General features: G+C 38.7%; 1 pseudogene; it reads right to left on the reverse strand.

The window, feature by feature from the left end:
• LOC102845357 overlaps positions 1 to 4,026 on the reverse strand; it is a 13,866-nt pseudogene extending 9,840 nt beyond the window's left edge.
• Positions 4,027 to 5,670: the final 1,644 nt, after the last annotated feature.

The raw sequence follows: 5,670 nt of genomic DNA on the forward strand, positions 1-5,670 counted from the left end.
TTGAACCAAGAGGCAGTCGTCAGAACAGAGCAAGGGAACACTGCATGTTTCAAAATTGGGAAGGTGTATGCCAGGGATGTGTCCTGTCTCTATACCTTTTCAACCTGTATGCAGAACAGATTAACTGGGAGGCTGGGCTCTATGAAGAGAAATGTGGGGTCAAGTTTTATGGAAGATCTATTAACAATCTTCGTTATGCAGATGACACAACCCTGCTTTCTGAAACTGAGGAAGACTTGAAGTGCTTGCTTCAGAGGGTCAAGGACTGCAGCCTCCAATATGGATTGAGGCTCAAAGTCAAGAAGACAAAGATTCTCACCACTGGACCAATTGTCAGCATCAGGATGGATGGCGAAGAGATTGAGATTGTTCATAGCTTTAGTTTGTTTGGCTCCACAGTCAACAGTCTCGGCACCAGTCGCCAGGAAATTAGAAGACGTATTGCCATGGGAAAGTCTGCTATTAGGGACCTCTCCAAAGCAATGGTGCCTCTCTGGAGACTAAGGTTCGTCCGATACAGACCACAGTCTTTGCAATCACTTGTTTTGCATCAGAGAGTTGTACAATGACTAGGGAGGGCAGGAGAATTGATGCCTTTGAGCTGTGGTGCTGGAGAAGAGTATTGAGGGTACCATGGACTGCTAGGAAAACAAACAGATTCAGCCTGGAGAGGGTTAAACCAGGCTGCTCCTTGGAGGCAAGGATTCGGAGGCTCCGTCTAACAGACTTTGGACATGTTGTAAGGAGAGACCGGTCCTTGGAGAGGGACATCATGCTTGGTAGGGTGGAGGGACAGCGCAGGAGAGGAAGGCCCTCTATGAGGTGGATTGATTCAGTGACTAGGTGTATGAGAGAAAGAAGATGGCACAGGACAGAACAGAGTTTAGGGCTATTGTACATAGTGTGACTATGAGTCTCAAGCCACTCGACGGCATATAACAATGACATGCTTATAATTGCATTTGGTATATAGTTACTCCTTTAGTATCAGGGATATTTGCTTCAGAGAACGTGTATGAGATTATTCTATCTTTTTCTATTTTCGGAAGTAAATTCTTTATATAGAAGTAGTGATAGTCCCTCTCATAAATTCACTAGTAATATCGAGTCTATAGGGTTTTTTTTGTAAGTTCTTTTGTGACATGTTCATTTTTATTTTTTTTCTATTTTAATGAGACTGTTCAGGTGTTCTCCATTAGTCTGTGTCAATTTGGGATATGTGTGAGAGATTTTCTAAGTATTTGCGTATTTACTCTAGGTTTTCATGTTTGTTTGAGTGTAGTTTTTCATAAAATTCCATTATTAAACTTATTATTTCAGTTGGTACTGTTGTGACATTGCCCTTTTTATCTCTTTCAGATTATGCCTTTTCTTTCTTATCCTTTGTCAGTTTTACTAGTCGTTTGTCAATTTTACTTAACTTTTTTAAGAACCAACTCCTGGACTTCTGTTTTAAATTGTTTTTATGTTTCCTCTTCTATTTATTTCTCTCCTAATTTTTAGTATTTTCTTTCTTTTAGAGGTTGTTGGGGGTTTTTTGCTATTCTTTTTCTATTTGTTGGTGATATTCTTTCGTTGTTATGGCCATTGAGTTGCTTGCGACTCATAGCGACCTTTTGTACAAAAGCCCTAAACTCTGCTCTGTCCTGTGCCAATCACCCTGGCCCGACATACCCATCCTTATTACCCAGTAACTGAATCAATCCACCTCATGAGGGCCTTTCTCTACCTGTGCTGTCCCTACACCCGCCCAAGCATAATGTCTCTCTCCAAGGACAAGTCCCTCCTTACAACATGTCCAAAGTATGTCAGATGAAGCCTCAGAATCCTTGCCTCCAAGGAGCCGCCCAGTTTAAACCTCTCCAGGATGAACCTGTCATTCTTTTTTCTCTCTTGATTTGTTTGCTTAGTGCTCTGTAATGATATTTAAGTATTGCTTTGTCTATTGCCCAGAGATTTTTGGTAGTTTTGTTTTCATTCTCATTTGTTTCAAAAAACATTTTCATTTCATTTGTGTTTTTTTTTTAGATTTCTTATATTATCCACTCATAAATAGTAACAGCAACAACAATAATAATAAAACTAGCTAATTCCAACTCCGGTAGTCTAGTAGTAAGAACCTGTCGTGCAATCATAAAAGCATATGGTTTGAATCCATCAGCTTCTCCATGGAATGAGGATGTTCAGTATCCTTCTGTGTGATTAACTCCCTGTGAACACCCATTGGAGGGTCAGCTATGGGTCAGTTCTGACTCTAAAGTACTCAACAACAACGTTACCTGCTCATGTTCATGGAAGGTGTTGTCCAGCTTCCAGGTGCATGATAATTATTTTTTCCTTTACTCTCTTGTCATTGATTTCTAATTTTGTAGATTGTGGTCTGCAAACTGCTTTGCAATGTTTCAGTGTTTTCTAATTTACTGAGGCTTTCCATATGATGTAAAATATGATGTCTTCTGGAGAACATTCCTTGCATTCTGGAGAAGAATGAATACTAGTTTTGGAGGTGCATTAATCTGAATACATCTATGAAACTGAGTTGGTTGATTGTGTTGTTCAATTCTTCAGCATCTTTGTTGAGTTTCTTTATAACAATTCTATATTTCCTTGAGAGTGGTTTGTTAAATCCTTCAACTACCATCAGGGTTTTGTCTGTTTCTTCTTTTGATTCTGTTACCTTTTGTTTTATGTCTTTTGCAACTCTTTCATTTGATGCATAGATATTGATTATGGTTATGTCCTCCTTGTTCTATTGACCCTTTAAGGATTATATAGTGTTCTTCCTTGACCTTTGTTATTGTTTTTACACTGATCTATTTCATCAGAGTTTAATATTGCTACTCCTAATGTTTTTCTTGTTGCAATTTGCTTAGTATATTTTTTTATTCTTTTATTTTTAGACTGTCTTTATCTTCACTTTTCAAGTATGTCACTTGTTGATAGCATAAAACAGCATATTAGTAGGTTTTGTTTTTTAATCTAGTCTGCTAATCTTTTTCTTTGCTGGTGCATTTAAACCATTCACATTCAGTAATCATTGAGAGGCAAAATTTCATTATAATTTTGTTGGGGTTATTTTTTGTGTGTGTTGTTTTGATCTATCCTCCTTTCTGTGACATCTCTGAGAAGGTTTTCTTCTGTATTTTCTGTAACATTAGTTGTATCTTCACAAACTTCTTTAGTTTCTTCTTTTCTGAGAATGTCTGACTCTCCCTGGCACATTTTATGTACAGTTTTCCTGGCTGCAGTATTCTTGGTTCATATTTGTGTTCTTTGGATGTTTGATATATGTTATTCTACTGTCTTCTTGCTTGCATTGTTTCTGCTGAGAAATCAGCACCTTGCCATCACTTGTTATGCATCAGAGAGTTGGACAATGACTAGGGAGGATTGAAGGAGAATTAATACCTTTGAGCTGTGGTACTGGAGAAGAGTATCGAATGTACCACGGACTGCTAAGAAAACGAACAGGTTCATCCTGGAGAGAGTTAAACCTTGGAGGCAAGGATTCTGGGGCTTCGTTTGACATAATTTGGACATGTTCTAAGGAGGGACCGGTCCTTGGAGTGGGACATCATGCTTTGTAGGATGGAGGGACAGCGCAGTAGAGGAAGGCCCTCTAAGAGGTGGACTGATTCAGTGACTGGGGTAATCAGGATGGGTATGTCAGAGACAGTGCGATTGGCACAGGCAGAGCAGAGTTTAGGGCTGTTGCAAGTAGGGAGGTTATGAGTCACAAGCAACTCAAAGGCACCTAACAACAACAAGAACTAATAGGTTAAGCTTTTTCTTTTCCCTGGCTGCTTTCAGAATTGATTTTGATTGTGCTGAATTATACTATGATATGCCTTGGTGTTGTTTGGAGATCTATTCTATATGAAGTTTGATCAACTTCTTATATTGAACGTACATTCTCTCGTTATTCAGCACATCTGGAAAGCTTACTTCTGGTAATTCTTCCACAACTTTATCAATTCCTACTTTGTCTGTTACTTTTTCCTGTTCTAGACTTGCAATTATACACATTATTCCTCTTGATAGTGTCCATACTATTCTTAGACTTTCTTCATTTCCCTTCCATTTTGATTCTGTACTTTGCTCTAGTAGCTAAATGCAGAAAACTCTGTCTTCTGTTTCAGTGATTCTCTGCTCTGTCTCTTCAATTCTGCTCATCTGTCCCTTCAACATGTTGATGGCTTCTGAGATGCTTGTCCTGAAATTCTGGATTACTATTTATTGTTTTCTATTTTTTTCTAATGCCTCATTCATTCTATATGCATTGTCTTGATTTTTTCCTCCAAGTTCTTCTTGACTTTTGCTTGTAGAATTCTGCAATTCTTTGAGTTTTTCTTTCATCCGCTGAAAATATTTCATCAATGTTCTTTTTAATTCTGTGTCAGAAAGTTTCATCAGACTCTCTAGCTTTAGGAAACCCATTGATTCTGTGTTTTAATCACTTTTTAAAAATAATATTTTGTTCTGTGTAAACTGTGACATTGTGTGTTTCTTCTTCTGTGTCACTGCTGTGAAAGAGTTTTTCTTGTCTAGAGCCCTAGCAGGTCCTGGGTCTGATGCCTTTGAATGGGGAGCTCATTGCTCCAGAGGACCGACTCTGCTTGAATATGTATCCTGCTCCAGAGTTCATGGGAAGACTTGCTTCAGTTGGAGGCTTAACACCCTGGTAGGGAAGGGGAGGGAAACATCTGTACGTGATCCTTCTTCCCTGGTCCTATGATAAAGTTTGCTAGAGCTGGGAAGGCCATTGTGAAGCCAATTTACCCTGTTTCTGGTCTCTCCTCTCTGATTCCCAACTGGTAGGAATGCACACTTTGGCTAGTGAGGGCACCAGAAAGGGGCTGAAGGAGAACTTACCTGCTTCTGTTCCTTCCTCTCTGCTTCCACAACTAAGTTTCTGTGGCCGTGGAGCTCACTAGGAAAGAGAAACTAGCTCTTTCACTGTCCTGGGACTACTGAGAGTCTCATCCGAGCAGGTGGTTACCTGAAGGAGCTTTCCCTGTTTTGTTACTTCCTTTCTAGTCTCATAGCAGCAAAATTCTCTGTGTTTATGGGGTCTCCTGGGAAGGGAACTTCAAGTCATGATTTCTATGCATCTCAACTTGGACAATGAATAAACTGTTACAGAAGAACCTTCTTAGGGTTAACAGCAAAACTATCTACAGATTTGACCACTAGAACTCACATGTTTATGTTTATGGGCTTAAACATAGCAAAGATTTTAAGTAAGGCACAGATTGGAAAATGTAACAACAACTAGGGATTTTATGAATTAGAATCATCTTGATACGAATTCACCAGATGCTCTGCCGAGGAAGGAGGGAGAGTCTCCTCCTGTACCAGTCAGATCTGATTTGATGGTACACTCACACAAAAATAATAAAATAAAATAAAAGTTATAAAAAAAAAGAATCATCTTGATAAAACCTAACTGAAAGAAGAAATTGTCTCAAAACACATCCTTCTTGACTCCTGCCTCACTAACATAACAAAGATACCTATTATCAAATGAGATAATCACAAACATTGTTATAGTTATTTTCTGAAGCATTTCCTATCATTAAATTGTGTTCTTGTAATTCTAGCATTCCTTTGTTACTTTGCATTACTGTAAAAGCTTATGTGCTGTTGTTATACTGAAAGTTATGCCACCAA

Source organism: Elephantulus edwardii, unplaced genomic scaffold (genome assembly GCF_000299155.1).
Source record: "Elephantulus edwardii isolate Elephantulus edwardi_28Jun2011 unplaced genomic scaffold, EleEdw1.0 scaffold00173, whole genome shotgun sequence".
NCBI classification, from domain to species: domain Eukaryota; kingdom Metazoa; phylum Chordata; class Mammalia; order Macroscelidea; family Macroscelididae; genus Elephantulus; species Elephantulus edwardii.